We start from the raw sequence: 18880 nt of genomic DNA, 5'->3' as shown, positions 1-18880 counted from the left end.
AGTTTATGGGGGAAAAGAAGTGACTTCTGGGAGTTTAGCCACCTTCTTTTTTATATATTCTTTATTCAGTTCCGCTGCGTTTCACTGTTTGTCTAGTTTCTAAACCTCGTCTTCTGCTTGCAGATTCTCACTCTCGTGTGCTGTATCTCTACCTTTAAACTCTGTCTGCTCTCATCTCGTCTAACTGCTCACGCATGTGCAGTACGATAGGAAAGTTCCACTATTCATGATGGGGCTGCATTCAAGCAGATGATATAATAATGTTAAAATCTTAATAGTTATAGACAGGCCATACAATATATGATAGAAAACTAATAAGTAATATATGATTTATGGCTTCTTGGTATTTGTCGGGGCCCCCTAATCCCCGGGGCCCTAAGCAACTGCTTACCTCTCTTACTGGTTAAGTCCGCCCCTGAGCATAACACCTTGTAACATGTAACAGCACAAGGCAAGATGAAAGCATGCTATGACAAGGAGTCTGTTAGCCGATCTTTCCAGCCTGGCGATTCCGTTCTGGCTTTGTTACCTGTGGTTCTGTGTTCCAAGTGTTCCAAGTTTACTGGTCCCTACATACCCTTATGAAAAAGAAGTAAACTTAAAGTTCATTTTATGAAGTAACCTATGTCTAAGTAATGTTCAAGTATACTTTATTTAGAAAGTATACTAATATCAATTTACTTAGTAAACTTGTACTATTGTGTACTATTTCAATACTGATTGGGACTAAATTGGCCCACTTTTAGTATATAAAGTATATGTTTAAGTGTACTAAAGTTTACTACTGTTACACTTATAAGTTCACAACTACGTTTCTCATTTGTACTGCATCTGTAATACAAGTAAACTTATAAGTAGGGGAGAGCGGGGTAAGTTGTCACACTCTTCATAACTCCAAAACTAGAGGCTCTATCTCAAAACTCAAATAGCCACTTTACTTCTTCTTCTATAGTCAACTTCCTGTTCACATGTGATCAAGGTTGCTAGGTTAGCACAATTTTCTTACTTTTTAGCTTAAAAAGTAAAAAATTTGCACTTAAATTTTATGCAATACAACTTTGTTAGGCATGAATGTTAAAAATTATTATTTTGCACAACATAGAGGAGACAATAACGTGTCTTTTGATACTTTAGCTGATGTGATATGTTGAGCTCACCTTGAGATTTAGCCAACATTAACACACATGTCAGTTTGGGGCAAGTTATCTCAATGACTTTGGGGCAAGTTGTCACATGTGACATTGTATTGTTTGGATTGAAATAATTGTCAAATGTGTATTGTTTGGATTGAAATAATTGTTCTTCCAAATTCTCCAGGCATGATTGATTATTTTTCCAGTTCTGGTTTGAATTTAAAAATTAAAATCAATAATAACAATGAAGTAGTTGTGTTCTTATTTTTAGATAATCTAGTGTGACAATGCCGATGGGGCAAATTATCACAAGTGCACATTCTCTATTCAACAGTCTACAACTCCGTAATGAGATAAGATATGAAACTGTAATGAATACAACATATGTGCCCAAGACTTCCTTCTTTCATTTGGTATGACATTTATACCATTGTGATGTATGGTGCTCAGTAAATGTTAGACAGTGTGAAAAGTGTGACAACTTACCCCGCTCTCCCCTATACTAGTAGTTAAATACTAGTAGTATTTTTTTTTTTTAGTTTATGAAAGTACACTGAAGTATACTCTCAGTAAACTACTAGTTTAGTAGTTTTAAACTTTAAGTATACTTGTAAGTTTTCTTTAGGTGAAATTAACATCATACTTATAGTTTACTATTTATATATTTTTTTTTAAGTATGGTAAGTATATAACTATGTTCCTATTTAGGTATTATTTTTTATATACTTGAAATATACCTTTAACTCTACTTCAACTTTCCATCTTAAAAATATTTGATTCCAGCTTCATGCATCTTTTTTATCATTTAAATTTCATAAAAAAGCAACAATTAAAACAAAAAGATGAGAAAATCAAATTTTTGTCAAAGACCAAGTCTGGATCGGATTCAGAAACACAGATGGAGTAGATCGAGTCCATCAACACCCCCAAAGCTTCACAGTCGTTTCCTCTTTATTGGTTCGATATTTCATTCAGTAACATTAGGCAGTTTTGATTTCTATGCTGTTTAATGTTTGATGATTGCATTGTTTTACATTTGCGTAAGCAATCTTCTATCGCTTGTTTCTGCTTCTTCTTCACCTGTGTTTTGATCCAGAGATTCTGAACTAGAAGATGTGTAATAGTGCCCCCTACTGTATAACAGTGAAAACAAATTCACTCAGTTTTAGTTTAAAAGATATATACTAATAATAGCACACCTGAATAAACGTATTTTTCGTAAGGGTAGTTAAAAAAGGAAGCGAGTGACACAAATTACGTCATTGTCACACCTGACCACAGGCGCAAAAGCCGTGTGTGTCACATCAACATGACTACACAGTGCAAAAGTGAAAGAAAGTGTGACAAAGGTACAGATGAAGAAAAGTGTGAGACAGTGAGTTTGCCAACTCCCACAGCTGCTATTACCAGCTACACCATGGAAGAAGATGGATTGAGTAACAGAGAAGTTCAGGTTTCCTCCACGCGATTACAGATTTCCGCACTAGAGTTTATTGTCCCCTTTGGTGCAGTTTATTTGGGCAGGTGTGAATGCAGCAGTCACACTCGGGTGCAAATCAAAAACATACCAAACAAGCATAACGAGATCTCCTTGAAGAGGAGCGGTTCGCTTGAGATGTCAAAGCAGTCCGACCCAATGGACCAAATGATATCAAAATTCATATCTGGGAATGTTTTATATAAAAACAGTAGTGTCTGATTCTGTAAGTTACCGTAAAAAGAGCCCATCTTCATCTTAAAATGTTGTGTAATTACGCTTCTCTGTGAATGAATGCTGTCCCAATGAAACCTTGATTCCCGCTCTGCTTCATTATAACATTCATATGGTCTGAAACGCAAAGAAAACTCTGACCAATGAGAGGACAGTTGTACTCGTATCGCATGTGATTTGCATAAACACATTTTGGTACACTTTGAAATGTTGCTGTGAGAGAGCCAACCGAACCAAGAGGAAAATGCAACATTGTAACAAATGTAGTCCCTGTTTCGGAACAAAACAATCAATCCATAGGTGTGAAAATGCCTCAAGTCAAGCTAATGAACTGCCTGATTTGCTTCATTAATCCCTAATCTGTTTTCAGATGTGCCTGGAAAACTGCTTCCCATGACATTGATGTTGGAGATGCATCCCCGAACAAAAGCCATCCTGTATGGATTTAATCCCTAAAAATGTGACATAATAAATGCTGGAGTATTTGCTGCAGCATGGATTCGCTGTTCCAAGTCCCAAGAGTTCGCCCCGCCTGCTGGTACCAAAACCTTCTGCACAGACTTTCGCAAAGTCAACAATATAACTAAAGCTGATTCCTTCCCACTTCCTAGGATGGAAGATTGTGTGGATAGGGTGGGTAACGGCAAGTTTGTAACAAAGCTAGATCTCCTGAAAGGATATTGCAGGTGCCTCTGACTCTCAGCTTTTGTCACGGCAGATAACTTCTTACAATATACTGTGTAAGCTCTCGGGATAGCTTTCGGGATGCGGAACGCTCCAGCTACGTTCCAACATTTGATGCACAATGTTTTGGCAGATGTGGAGAACTGTGATGTGTACTTGGATTACGTGGCTTTGTTAAACATTGCCAAGTGTGAGTTTGCGAAGGGAAAGATCTGGTTAAACAAGTGGGGATGGTGAATCCCGAGCCATTTGTGCTCGGACCCCGAATCCGATGATTGCTGCTTGCAGCTATACTTGTATTTGCTATTAAAATGGAATATTAAAACGCATTAGAAAGGTCTTATACGTTGTAAGCAATTTAAAGTACCGTCTTCTTTAAGTGGACCAAGTGAAAAATGACCAAGTTCTCTTTACGCTCACACTAACCCTGAAAGAGGACTTGGATCCTTGTTTGGTCCACTTAAGGAGGAATGTGTTCTCAGACCTCTTTGAGTTTACACTGTTGTTTTTTGGATCTAGTCCAGTTCAGTGTTTGATGTCTGACCTTATGGCCTTGTTTTATTAGTCTGTCACTTTAAGAATTACAGTATTGCATGTAGCAGCTGGTTTTCTGTGTGTGCGCTTTAGGTGTGCTTGTAAAACCCATATCAAAAGTTTTAGTTGCGTCTTACAGTTTGGAAGCGGTTGAAATGACAATAAACAAGTGTACGTTGTGAACGAATAATGTGTAGAGAGAAGCAGCAGCCATGATGAACAGATTTTTGGGAGGGATGACCACCCTGACAGCACAGGTACATCTCAGAGACGTCTATTTGATTTGTGTGTTTACGTCTGGAAGACGTATTTTTTAGAGTGTTTGCTCATCTGCAATACGTCTATAGGATGTTTCCTGTCAGATGTCAAATAGACATTTAGAAGATGTCTTTAAGATGTTAATGATTTAGAATGTATGTAAAACTGACATCTTAAAGATGTCTATCAGATGTTTGTAAACAGCAGATGCTTTCCAGATGAAGTGATCTTTAACAGACATCTTGCAGACGTACATGTGCTATCTGGGCAAACTACACTGGAATTCGTGAATGGAATAGTCAAGTTAGCCCGGACTGATTTGTGTTCACAAATTAATGTATATTTTTAATCGAACAGCTGAAAGCACATAAAAAAAAAAAGCTTTCGGATGGATCAATTATACATTGTAGCATGGTACGTCTGTGAATCACTTTGGATAACAATATCTGCTAAAGTAGTAAATGTAAATTTAAAGATGTATATTTTAAGATGTAAATGTAAATTTTCCATCTGTGTTAATTGACCTGCAGACCTTTTTATCTTCTGAGCATTTTCAATGCAAATACAATAACCATATAACAGTTTGAAGACTGGAGATAAATTAGACTGGAGAGAAGCCTATCAGTCTGTCTGGATCATCTGAGGCTCTGCTCTCCTTTGTCACTCGTTTATATCGTCTTAACTGCCATCAAGCCACATTCATTACGACTCGTAAGTAAATGTTTCATTAGTGGGTTTATTCAAATGATAAGTAAATCAGGAATTACGTTTCTGATGAGAAGATAATTGTAAAGAACAGTATTTAACGGCCGTCTCTCTCAGCTCTCACTACACCTGATCATCAACACAGGTAAATCCTGCTTTCTTCCATGACTAATACTTATTTTGATATAGAGTCACAGTTATGGATTTTCTGAATATTGTTAGACAGCATTAAATGTAAAATGATGATTTCTGCTGTTTTTAACTTGATATTTCTCTTTCAGGAAACTGGACAATTAGAGCACAAAGTTTAATATCACTGTAGAAGAACAGAGCATTCATTTGAAGTTAAAGTATGTGTTAAATTATTGTAAAAATTATTCATTCAAAGTTTAATATTGTGTGAAAGAAAATGTTCTTAGTAATGAGAGGCTTGATGAATGCAGTGGCAGTGATGTTTGTGCAATAATTCATATAAAACAGATCTTTATTGTGGAATATATATATATATATATATATATATATATATATATATATATATATATATATATATATATATATATATATATATATTATTTCAATAATATATCAGTGTGTCTACAGCTAAATATGTTATAAGAATAGATAAAACTAGTTTTGATATTAGTTTTTGTGCTCTCAGTAAAGAACAGTAGTCGACTTCATTACGCAGTGTGACGTTTAGATCGAGCTCATTTAGAGTCTGTTTGGGATTGTTTTGAACACATTAGTTTGGTGACATGGAGAAAGTGATCAATAAAAACATGATCAGATGTTAATAATTTTGAGAGCAACATTTGTGAACACAGTCTTAGTTTAGGAGGGAATATCAGTTGAAATGATTGAACAACACTTTGATGTATTTGCGTCTCTGTTGAAGATCTAATCGTGTCAAACATTTGTTACGCTGCACAGTAAACCAGTCTCATTGAGTTTCTGTTTAAAGGAGCCAATAAAAGATGAAGAACTTTGGCGTGAAGTTGGTTCTGGTCACTGTGCTTCTCCAGCTGTGCCTCTCTATGTATGAGGTCAGCGCCCAAGACCCACCTGAAGGAGAAGATGGAGGAGCAGCTGAACCAGCAGCTCCTAAAAAAGAGGTGAGGATAAAAGATTTTCACATTTTCATACACTTATTTCCTTAGTATCTATGGTTTATTAGTGCAGGTATGACACATATATAAAAGTATAAATCAATCATTAAAATTTACTTCTCACCATGTTGACATTCTGATAATAATGTTCTTATTATGTTTATGTTTGTGCAGAAAGAATCCAAAGTTAAATCATTCATCAAAGCTGTGGGACAGAAGTTGAAAAATCTTAAAGATAAAATAAAGGGTTGAACATCAGCATCACCTTCTTCTTTTCCTTTCAATCTTGTAATTGTGAAGATCATCTTAATAAACCTGAATGTAGCAAATACACAGTTTGTCTCGTCTTGTTCATTGCCTTAAAATCAGGTATTTTTGGCAAATCTTTTTTAAGTATATGTGATTTAAGGAGGAACACTACAGGCAAACACACTGTTTTTTCAGGCACCTGTCAATTTTGAGATTTTGCACTTTTTTCATAAAGTGTTTTTTTTTTCAGACTGGTGAAAAGAAATAATACATTTTAAGTGTATATTTTATAGCACTTTATCTATTTGCATCAGTAGATTTCAATTACAATAAATATCTTTAAAGGCCGTTTTCTCAAAATGAATTTTTTTTCTGGCTGTTGATAGTATTTTCTGATTTATGTGATAAAAATAGATATCCAAAATTCACTCTGTAAAAACCTTTGACTTTAACATGTCAAAAAAATTCAATGAGAATTTTGAACCTGTCTTCATCCAATATTCATATTTTTGTTGAAGACATTTATGCAAATTAGCACATATTTAATTAGATAACGCCTCATTTGCATATTTAAACAACATTTAAGAAAACTTGTAATACAATTTTTAATGTAATCAATCAGCTGGGGATGTATTTGTATGGTGATATTTATTTGCCCTATACATAAGTGTAAGTGTCACATAATCAGATCCACTGAAAGTCTCAGTCCTTTCCATGTCAAACACAATGACTGAACGCAGCAGAAAATCAGTCTTACCACAGTGACCTCGAGCGACTCTTCAAACACTTTCAGTTTCTCCATTCCTGTGAAACACCCTCAGATGATGTTTGCATGTTTGGAGGATCTTCACATTGGTTGTTTAGACCCTGAACGCAGTCCCAGCTCTTGTGGTCAGGCACGGGTTAATGAAACACAACGGGGCCACACGCAGAGCTGCATTTCCTCCACTAGAGGGCCCTAGAGAGCACTAAACACCCCGCTGAGGGCCTCAGTGATCAGAAAGGGTTTATTGGAGCCTAAACTCTTCATGGAGGATTCAGGAACGCTTGATTATTGACATTATATTTACATTACATAACTGCAGTCAATACATGACGACTCTATTGATGGAGCTGAATGTGTGTGTGAGTGTTTGTGCTTGTGTGAGTTGTGAGTGTCTTCCTGTCCAGAGGGGGCAGCGATGATCAAAGATGAGTTTTAAAGGATAAAATTGTTGACGAACAGAGGGGCTTTAAAACTCATCTTTGACATCTTTTTCCATAAAAAATGTCTTTATGCCTTAAAATAGCTTGAACGAAACTTTACACCCTTGTCTCATTTAATATATTCGGTTCTATGAATATGCAAATTAGCCCCGCCTCCACTCACTCACAACAGTTCAGAGATCCACTCGTTGACGATCACACTTTGACAGACGCGTCAAACACAGGACGCGTCCAACACAGGTTGGGGCGCTCTTTGTGAGGGCAGACCGGCCTTCGGCTCGTGGTCTCACGAGGAGAGCTATCTACACATCAACTGCCTCGAGATGTTGGCAGTGATCCGAGCCGAGCTTTTCAAGCACACCTGACGGGATGCCACGTCTTAGTCCAGTCGGACAGCATGACGGTGGTGTCATACATAAATCACCAGGGTGGTCTTTCGTCCAGCCGCTTATGCGCTCTGGCGAAACACCTGCTGGAATGGCCACTACCAAGGGTTCAGTCGCTCAAAGCGACTCATATACCCGGGAAGACCAATTTGGGAGCAGACATGCTATCTCGGAGCAATGTCCCCACAGATGAGTGGATGCTCCACCCCCAGACGGTTCTCAGAATCTGGGAGTTCTTCGGGAAGGCAGAGACCTCTTTGCCTCAGAAGACAACTCTCATTGCCCGACTTATTTCTCAAAAGAGGAAAATGCGCTGGCCCAAGTCTGGCCCAACGCTCTCCTGTATGCTTTTCCCTCAATCGCTCGGGTCCCTCAGGTCATCAGACGAATCAGGGAAGACAGACACAGAGTCCTCCTGGTGGCCCCACTCTGGAGGAACCAAGTTTGGTCCTCAGAGCTGTTCAGGCTTTCCACAAAAGCACCATGGCCAATTCCCCTGAGATGGGACCTCCTCTCTCAGGCAAACAGGACAATCTGGCACCCTCAGCCAGAACTTTGGGCTCTGCACCTCTGGTCCCTCGATGGGAGTCTGCTAACCTCCCAGGGGATGTGCTAAATACCATCTCTCACGCCAGAGCTCCGTCCACAAGATGTCTCTATGCTCAGAAATGGTCTGTCTTTGTTGGCTGGTGCTCTGCACGCAACATAGACCCAGTGGACTGTGACGTATCGCCGATACTGTCTTTCCTCCAGGAGCGTTTGGATGCTCAAGGTTTACGTAGCAGCCATTGCAGGGTTTCACACTCCTATCGCTGGCCAGTCAGTGGGATGAAACAACCTTGTGGTGCGTTTCTTGAGAGGTTCTAGGCGATTGAATCCTCCTCGTCCTCTCACTGTCCCTACCTGGGACCTCTCACTGGTCCTCAGGGCTCTCAAAGGACCTCCCTTTGAGCCGCTGCGTTCAGCTGACCTCAGGCCCCTGACACTCAAAACCGCTCTGCTTTTAGCACTAGCGTCTGTTAAGCGTGTTGGCGATTTGCAGGCTCTGTCTGTAGACCCTGCGTGCCTCGAGTTTGGGCCTAACGACTCCAAAGTCGTTCTGAAACCCAGGCATGGCTACGTTCCCAAGGTGCTCTCTACTCCGTTCAGAGCACAGGTCATTTTCTTCTCAGTGCTTCCTCCCTCAGCGGATGAGCGAGAGCTGGAACTTCTATGCAACGTCAGGGCATTGAGGACCTACACTGAGCGATCACTGCCTTTCCGGCAGTCTGATCAGCTCTTTGTCTGCTTTGGAGGCCTCACCAGAGGTATGGCGGTCTCTAAGCAGCGTCTTTCCCATTGGTTAGTCGACGCGATTGCTCTTTGTTACTCCTCTATGGGCCAGCACTGCCCCATAGGAGTTAGAGCTCACTCCACTAGAGGAATGGCTTCCTCGTGGGCCTGGTCCTGTGGAGTTTCTATGAAAGACATCTGTGAGGCGGCCGGCTGGTCCTCGCTGTCCACTTTTGTCAGATTTTATAATTTGGATATCCCGACCTTGACAGCTCGGGTCCTTTCGGTATGATTCAGCGGCCTCTACAGAGCTCCGCTTCATGCCATTCGGGGAGTTTTTCCCTTTATTGCAAGTGTAACATGGGTTTGATGGCTTCTGCCTTCTCTCTTGTCCACTGGCTCCCTTTCAGGTGCCCAAGACAAGTCCAGTCGTTCCCTTCCGTGGCACGGCGCGGTTGAATTTGTTCCCCATATGCAGTACGAGTGAAGTATCGTACTCGGTTACTAACGTAACCTCGGTTCCCTGAGATACGGAACGAGTACTGCAATACTTGCCGTGCCATGAGGCTGCGGCTTCAGTGTCATCGCTTCAGTCGAATGACCTGAAATCCTATGGCGAGTCGCCTACTTATATAGCCCCTAACCCCGCCCATTTCGGCGGGAATATTCACGCGCTTTGTCGCCATAGGCCCCACCGTCATTGGTTCAACAATTTGTCTATGAGTGAACCAATGACGATGCAGTTACACTGCGTTATTGAAAAAGGCTTCAGTAGCGGGGAAAAAGGAGACCTTTCCCCATATGCAGTACTCGTTCCGTATCTCAGGGAACCGAGGTTATGTTAGTAACCGATTACGTTTTCCTTCACTTATAAATGACCATGCATAACTCTTAAATTAAACACAGCCCTAGAACTTTTATTAACATAATGAACATTATATGTCAACACAATGAACATTATTATTATATGTCACAGTTTACTTGCTATCCTCACTTTTTCTGTCTTTCCTTCGCTTTTAAATGAATTAGCTATAAATGGCCGTTAACATTTTACTTTCAATTTCGATTTAACAGGGTTTCTTAAACGTAGCCTATACATAAATTATTTAAACCGTTATAATTAATTAGCGGAGCATTGCACCGCCTGTGCACCGATAATCATAAGGTGTGTGCTCGACTTTATCAGTTTCTAACTGAAACCTTTTATTAATCACTTTTCCAACATTATTCTTTAAAAGTAATGTAAATTATGTTTTCAACAATAGGCCTAGCTTTATGTTTATTGGCTTTGATGAGCGTGAGACTCCCGGCCTGAGGTTGTGTCCCAGACGGAATTAAATAATTCGTGAATCTTTGTAAATAGGCTATTCGTGGCTTATACTGCGGGAAAATTTACTGTAATGCAGTTCTGTGGATGTTTTGCCTATAGGCAGGGTTTCATAGTTAATTAACAAAACAAAAACTATAAAAACATTTATGCTAATCTAAATAAATCGAAAAACTTAAACTAAACAAAAATTATTGTTGCCTTGTCAGTATCTTTTCTGAGTTTTGCCCTGAATTTCAACTGACGCGATCATCTTTTCATTAACCGACATTATATTAAATTAGAATTAAACGAAATTAGAATTGATGTGTCTGTGAATCATTAAAAAAATCCCAGGGGTTTAGGTTTAGCCTACATGAACAAATAGCAGAATAAACAGCAGAACATGAAGATTCATCATCATCACGCACCTGCCGCGCTTCTGTGAATTAAATTAAATGATTAAATTATATAAAAGGAATAAATAGCCTATGACTTTGCGAAATTTATTTCACTTAAATAATTAACATATTAACAAAATGAAAGGGGAAAAAATGCGACAATTGACTATAGGCTAGATGAGTTTTGGTTAATTTTTGAGAAGTTCACAGAAAGGAAACCGACACGGCAGAAAATTCTTTGTTTATTTTACGAGCAATATTTGTGTGTGTGTGTGTGTGTGTGTGTGTGTGTGTGTGTGTGTGTGTGTGTGTGTGTGTGTGTGTGCAAAAGGATATGTAGAGGATATGAGTGTACAAAATTAATAAGCCTATTGAACCCTTCAGAGATTCGAATGGTGTTACATATGTAACCATGGCTGCGTTCAGCCCCGACAAAACGTTGCGAAACGTTTTTTAAACGGAAACGGTGGCGCGTTGAACACCCCGTTCTGATGACGCAAGAGTTGCAGCTATGGCAGCTGAGAAGGCCATTCTTTGTGTTCTTTTTGAATAATTTTCGGAGCCCGATGAAGTCGGTATAAATACGTGCTTAATACTACAAAATACGCTCGATGTTACAGTCACTGCCCTTGCCGTCCAGAATAAAAGAGAACATCCCAATCGAGTGAAGGGATTTGTGGAAACTTCTATTATTGTTATACAACATTTGACTTGCACTTCAGCATGAAAAGATAAACATTTCAGGTGAAGGATAATCCACTTCTTACCTCCGTGACTGTGTTGATCTATATTATTTTTATTGCTTGTATTAGGCTTATAAATATTGCTGATCACTGTTGTTGTGCTATATATATGATATTGTAATATTTACCAACTGTTTTCCTCTGATTATAGAAAAGTTTATTAAAGTGTCACATCACAATACAATAGCAAAATATATAAGTATAGTATTTTTATGTTACATTAATACCCAATGTGCGAGCTCAGCTGTCTCTATAATACCGCGCGGTTTATATACATCTTGCCACTGATTGGGCTGACATTTCTGACACACCCACCAAACAAGAGAAAACGTATCTCAAACCCGTTGCACACCGTTTCCAGGAAACATGTCGTTCAACCCGGAAAACGTAGCAAAACGTTGCTCACCGGTTTGAGCTTGAACGTGCCCCATGTCTGAGTATTTTAAGTTGTTTCCGCTTTTATAAGAAAATTCAAGTGAACGCGTCGGCGCCTCGGCGCACACACAAAATTTGAGAGGTAGCCTATAACGCCGGTTTCTGTTTCAGTTTAGCTTTAAATGAATTCGTTTTGGCTTAACGTTTATATATATCATTTTTTTCATGACTAAAATAGCTCTATGTAGTGGTTCCCTTGGGCGTTTTTTTTTAATTGCTTACACTACTTATTTATTGCGACTTCAAAATAGAATAAAATAAAAACTGTATTTTTTATTTTTTTTATAACCTGTGCTTCTCATCCGCTCTGTTATTTTGTTGAACGAACTGATGACGTCTCGGGCTCAGATTTGATTGACCAATCAGCTGAAAGAAGCGTCCCAGCTAACATCAGACCAGCGGGCCACTGGCGGCCCACCGGCGGCAAAGTGGGCGGCCCACCGGCGGACGCCTCCAGCGGTCCGCTGGAATTTTGCTCATCGTTATTTTTTTATAATAAAGGTTTTCTGGCGGCCCGCGGTCGGTCCACGGTTTATAATCAGTTCCTTATATTAACCACTGTCCTTCCACACTATAATGAATCAATGTACACCACTCTCAATAGCAGTTGCAAATTTATTTTTAAATACATTTTCAATGAACAGATTAAATAAATACATACATTTATTCATTTATCAGATGTTTTTATCCAACGTGAATATTAGTAAAGTAAATTAGGAGCATTAAATTCACATTTATTTCTAAATTAACCTTGGTTTTACCACAGCATTTGCAGTAAAAACAACAAAATGAACCATGGTTTTACTACAACTATGGTTTATCTATGATTGTTGTTGTAAAACCATAACTACAAAGCGCATGGTTTCAAAACCTATAGTACCTAGTCATGATAACCATAGTTGCTACAGTTTTACCATAGTAAAACCATATAGTGCTTTTTACAATATATATTAGTTTCAAAGCAGCTTTACAGAAAATGCATGTTCAATATTATACAATAGCAAAATATTGTTTGATCAGCCAGAGGAATGTCAATATGACAATAGCTCTAAGATGAAGTCAATTTAAAATCGTGTTCAGTCAAACAGACAAAAGGATGCTATCTTCAACATTTTTAAAGGGCAAGTTTGCAGATTTTCAACACTTTGTGTTGTTACAATGTTGGTCATATATGTAAATGGAGAATGTTTAATCTTTCTCTGAGTTACATGTACTGAGATATATGAAAGCTTGTTTCCACCATGAAATAAAAATAAAAAATTGCAAATTCTTATCTCACAATTCTGACTTTTTCTCAGAATTGCGAGATTTAAATATCACAATTGTGATTTATAAAGTCAGAATTGCATAATATAAAGTCAGAATTGCGAGTTAAAAGTCAGAATTGCAAGTTATAGTCAGAATTGCATGATATAAAGTCAGAATTGCAAGTTATAGTCAGAATTGCATGTTATAAAGTCAGAATTGTGAGATATAAAGTCAGAATTGCATGTTATAAAGTCAGAATTGTGAGATATAAAGTCAGAATTGCATGTTATAAAGTCAGAATTGTGAGATATAGTCAGAATTGTGTGATATAAAGTCAGAATTGCGTGATATAAAGTCAGAACTGCGTGTTATAAAGTCAGAATTGCGTGATATAAAGTCAGAATTGTGTGTTATAGTCAGAATTGCGAGATATAGTCAGAATTGTGTGTTATAGTCAGAATTGCGAGATATAAAGTCAGAATTGCGAGTTATAAAGTCATAATTGCGAGTTATAAAGTCAGAATTGCATGATATAAAGTCAGAATTGTGATATAAAGTCAGAATTGCGAATTAAATGTCAGAATTGCAAGTTATAGTCAGAATTGCATGATATAAAGTCAGAATTGCATGATATAAAGTCAGAATTGTGAGATATAAAGTCAGAACTGTGTGTTATAAAGTCAGAATTGTGAGATATAAAGTCAGAATTGTGATATAAAGTCAGAATTGCGAATTAAAAGTCAGAATTGCATGTTATAGTCAGAATTGCATGTTATAAAGTCAGAATTGCAAGTTATAGTCAGAATTGCATGTTATAAAGTCAGAATTGTGAGATATAAAGTCAGAATTGCATGTTATAAAGTCAGAATTGTGAGATATAAAGTCAGAATTGCATGTTATAAAGTCAGAATTGTGAGATATAAAGTCAGAACTGCGTGTTATAAAGTCAGAATTGCATGATATAAAGTCAGAATTGTGTGTTATAGTCAGAATTGTGTGTTATAGTCAGAATTGTGTTATAGTCAGAATTGCGAGATATAAAGTCAGAATTGCGAGTTATAAAGTCAGAATTGCGAGTTATAAAGTCAGAATTGCATGATATAAAGTCAGAATTGTGATATAAAGTCAGAATTGCGAATTAAAAGTCAGAATTGCAAGTTATAGTCAGAATTGCATGATATAAAGTCAGAATTGCATGATATAAAGTCAGAATTGTGAGATATAAAGTCAGAATTGCGAATTAAAAGTCAGAATTGCGAGATATAAAGTCAGAATTGTGATATAAAGTCAGAATTGCGAATTAAAAGTCAGAATTGCAAGTTATAGTCAGAATTGCATGTTATAAAGTCAGAATTGTGAGATATAAAGTCAGAATTGCATGTTATAAAGTCAGAATTGTGAGATATAAAGTCAGAATTGCATGTTATAAAGTCAGAATTGCATGTTATAAAGTCAGAATTGTGAGATATAAAGTCAGAATTGCATGTTATAAAGTCAGAATTGTGAGATATAAAGTCAGAACTGCGTGTTATAAAGTCAGAATTGCATGATATAAAGTCAGAATTGTGTGTTATAGTCAGAATTGTGTGTTATAGTCAGAATTGCGAGATATAAAGTCAGAATTGCGAGTTATAAAGTCAGAATTGCGAGTTATAAAGTCAGAATTGCATGATATAAAGTCAGAATTGTGATATAAAGTCAGAATTGCGAATTAAAAGTCAGAATTGCAAGTTATAGTCAGAATTGCATGATATAAAGTCAGAATTGCATGATATAAAGTCAGAATTGTGAGATATAAAGTCAGAATTGCGAGATATAAAGTCAGAATTGTGATATAAAGTCAGAATTGCGAATTAAAAGTCAGAATTGCGAGATATAAAGTCAGAATTGTGATATAAAGTCAGAATTGCGAATTAAAAGTCAGAATTGCAAGTTATAGTCAGAATTGCATGATATAAAGTCAGAATTGCATGATATAAAGTCAGAATTGTGAGATATAAAGTCAGAACTGTGTGTTATAAAGTCAGAATTGCGAGATATAAAGTCAGAATTGTGAGTTATAAAATCAGAATTGCATGATAGAAAGTCGCAATTACCTAGGGCTGCAGAATTTATTGCGATTAAAGACTGCAATTATTTTTTGCGCAGCTCGTACTGTGCGATAAATTGTGCAGGCCTACAATTACCTTTTTTATTTAGTGACGGAAACAAGCTTCCATAGAGATATCCCTGTTTATTTGTCAGCAAAACTGTCATGCAAACCTTCCCTTTGAGACACTTGCCCGGTTTCACAGACAAGGTTTAAAGGGTTAGTTCACCCAAAAATAAAATTTCTGTCATTAATTACTCACCCTAGTCACCCTCTTGTCCTTCCACACTAAGACCTTTGTTCATCTTCAGAACACAAATTAATATATTTTTGATTAAATCCGAGGGTATCTGATCCACACATAGGCAGCAAAGTCATTGCACCTTTTGAGGTCCAGAAATGTAGTTGAAAACATAGTTAAAATAGTCAACGTGACTACAGTTGTTCGACCTTAATGTTATGAAGCGGCGAGAATACTTTTTGAACCACTGTAGTCACGTTGACTATTTTAACCATGTTTTCATCTACCTTTCTGGATGTCAAAAGGTGCAATGACTTATTAATTATTGATAATTATTAATTAATGACAGAAATGTAATTTTGGAGTGAACTAACCCTTTAACTGAAAGAATATCTTAAAATATGTCAGTGTTATTGTTTTGTGTCAAGATGCACAACAGTAATGTTTTTTTATTTTTTTCTAAAGCATGTTTAAAAAAGCTACTTAAATGTCCTAATTTAACTAAGACCTAATCCTGACTTAATCTAAGCCCTGTCTGTGAACCCGGACCAATGATTACAATATAAGGATAATATCTGTCAGTTTTGTATGTTCATCTATAGTTTCCATCATCTGAAGTCTTCACAAGTGAGGCTGGATCCAAACTGGAGCTGCCATAATCTCTAGTAACCTTGCTGGGCATCCTGAGATAGAAACAGCAACAGGAGAAAAATTAGCTAACTACCTCCTTTAATGGACTTTGATATGATGATTTGCTGCTCAAGAAACATTTCTGATTATTATCAATGCTGAAAACAGTTGTGCTGATTAATATTGATGTGGAAACTGTTTTAACTTTCTATTCATCAAAGTATTCTGAAAAAAATTTGAAGCAACACAACTGTTTTCAACATTGATAATAATCATAAATGTTTCTTGAGCAGCAAATCATCATATCAGAATGATTTCTGAGGGATCATGTGACACTGAAGACTGGAGTAATGATGCTGAAAATTCAGCTTTGATCACAGGAATAAATTACAGTTTACTATATATTCACATAATAAAAATGATTTTAAATTGTAATATTTCAGAATGTTACTGTTTTTACTGTATGTTGATCCAATGAATGTATCCTTTGTGAGCAGAAGATACTTGTTAAAAACATTAAAAATCTTATCGACCCAACACTTTTGAACATTAGTGTATGTTTAAGAGGGTTTACTTACTAGTCATGTGGTCCGACAGGAACTTTTTTATCCGCTCCAACTCTGCTATGGTGCAGGGCATCAGCAGGGAAGTATCTAGGAACATAAACAATTTGTCACAGAGCCAACATTATTTTTATACAATGCCAGGTTTATTAAAAGAAAAGAAGCTACAGCAGAAAAAGAAGAATATACATAAAATAACAGAATTTGTGTTTTTAGGTTTACTTAGTATTCATTAAATATTGCTCGTACTGTGTCACTTACATTTGGATGTCAAAGCCTTCTTAAAACAAATTAAATAAATAAAAAATGTAAATTTGAGAAAATAAAAAAGAAGAAAATAACAGATGCATGGTATAGGTGAAAAATGTTGTGGGGAAAAAAATGGATATGGAGTTATTTGGTGAGTTTCCTCAGCTCATCTGTGTTTCCTTCTTCTGTCAGCAGCTTCCTTCAGAGATGTTGAAATCTTCGGAGATTCCCCTCTGTTTTAGAGGGTTATTTTGTCTTTGCTGAAATCACAGAACAATGTTTATCAATATTTGTTTACCATGAGAGCTCAAAATGCTTTTGAAAACGTGCTTCCTGCAAGTTACGTCACCGATTAACAGTAGGCTACATTTACATTTATAAATTAGCCAGATTCTAATCTCCTATTGACAGCAAAACCTTTACAAAACTATCAAAACCTATCATCTACACATAAAGATGTTATTAAAAGCCTAAACTATTATAAACAAATCAACTAATAGAGTTAGCCTACCTCTTCTGAAAACGGGATGCTAACGGAGTTTTTCGAAGACACTAAACTGTTTCTATAAAGTAAATATTCAACATAAGTGTGTCAATTACATGTTAGAGAAGTGTCAAGAACAGTTGTGTGTATTATTTGTGTGCTTTTAGCGACTAAACTCACCTGAAATAAGTGAAAACAACAGCGAGAGGCTGCCGTTTTTGCTGCTTGTCAGTTCTTGTTTCTCCGTTTCCATGGCAACGCTGCGCCGCTCCAGTGTTTGAAAGCGCTTCGAATGTTCGGCGCGCGCACGCATTAAAACGCGTCACAGTCATGCAGCATTTACATAAATAAACATCTAGAATTAAAACATTACATAAAAATCTCATTAATATTAATTCATGAATTTAAAACTCATTTTGTAGTTTTATGACCCGATCATTGGCACAAAAATGCCACCCCAGCACGTGATAGTGGGACAATTGTGGCACTTTTATAACTTAATAACTGTATAACTTAAACTTTTATAACTTAATTATTTATTGTTGTTTTTACAAACATTCAACCACGTTATTTTATTTGAAAGCGTGCCCATAGGCAGTTTTTTATACCACGGTTTTGATATATATTAGGTTCTCAATATTTTTTATTCAGTGTTTTCAGATTCTTTTTAACTGCAAAGACAATATAAAATAAATACACACTTATCAAAAAAGATGTCCTGTAAGTGCTCAGTAGAAACTGGACCGACTATCAGTTTGCCACTGGTGTACCAACGGTGGTCCAGCAGCGGCAAACCGCTGGTGGCGTGCCACCCGAAAAACGCTGGCAGACCGACGGCATTTTCAGATTGGTCGGCTTGCCGATGGTGTGCCGACGGTGGTCCGACCGTCTCTAGCCGCTGACTTTGTGCCGCCCAAAAAACGCTGGCGGACCGCCAGGTCATTGTTAGCTGGGGTGTAATGACCGCCCACATGTGGAAAACGAGTTTTGAAGTCGTGTTTCCCTTTTCTGTCCGTGACCCGAAAAAAAAGAAAATCGAGCCAAAATCTTGTTTTTTTTTTTGTTTTTTTTTTTTACAAAAGAAAAAACGGGAAACCGTTTTCTCATTTCTGTGTATTTCATTTCAAATTGGAACACAATTATCAAAACGTACACGGACCCTGCCGGAATGCAGAATATTTTCAAATATTTAAAAGACAGCTGAAAACTCATCTCTTTCGTGAGCACTTAACCGCAACCTCATCAAA

The 18880-nt window shown here is 37.3% G+C and overlaps 1 long non-coding RNA gene across 1 annotated transcript; it reads right to left on the bottom strand.

Annotated features, from left to right (window-relative positions):
- Positions 1 to 17186: 17186 nt before the first annotated feature.
- LOC137014485 (uncharacterized) lies at positions 17187 to 17877 on the bottom strand. Its single transcript, XR_010893853.1, has 3 exons — positions 17814 to 17877; positions 17661 to 17712; positions 17187 to 17409 (listed from the first exon to the last, which is right to left on the bottom strand). It is a non-coding gene; the product is annotated as an uncharacterized lncRNA (long non-coding RNA).
- Between the last annotated feature and the right edge of the window lie 1003 nt (positions 17878 to 18880).

The sequence above is a fragment of the Chanodichthys erythropterus genome, chromosome 24 (assembly GCF_024489055.1).
Source record: "Chanodichthys erythropterus isolate Z2021 chromosome 24, ASM2448905v1, whole genome shotgun sequence".
Classification (NCBI taxonomy): Eukaryota; Metazoa; Chordata; class Actinopteri; order Cypriniformes; family Xenocyprididae; genus Chanodichthys; species Chanodichthys erythropterus.
This window is presented reverse-complemented; position numbering and strand designations above follow the sequence as displayed.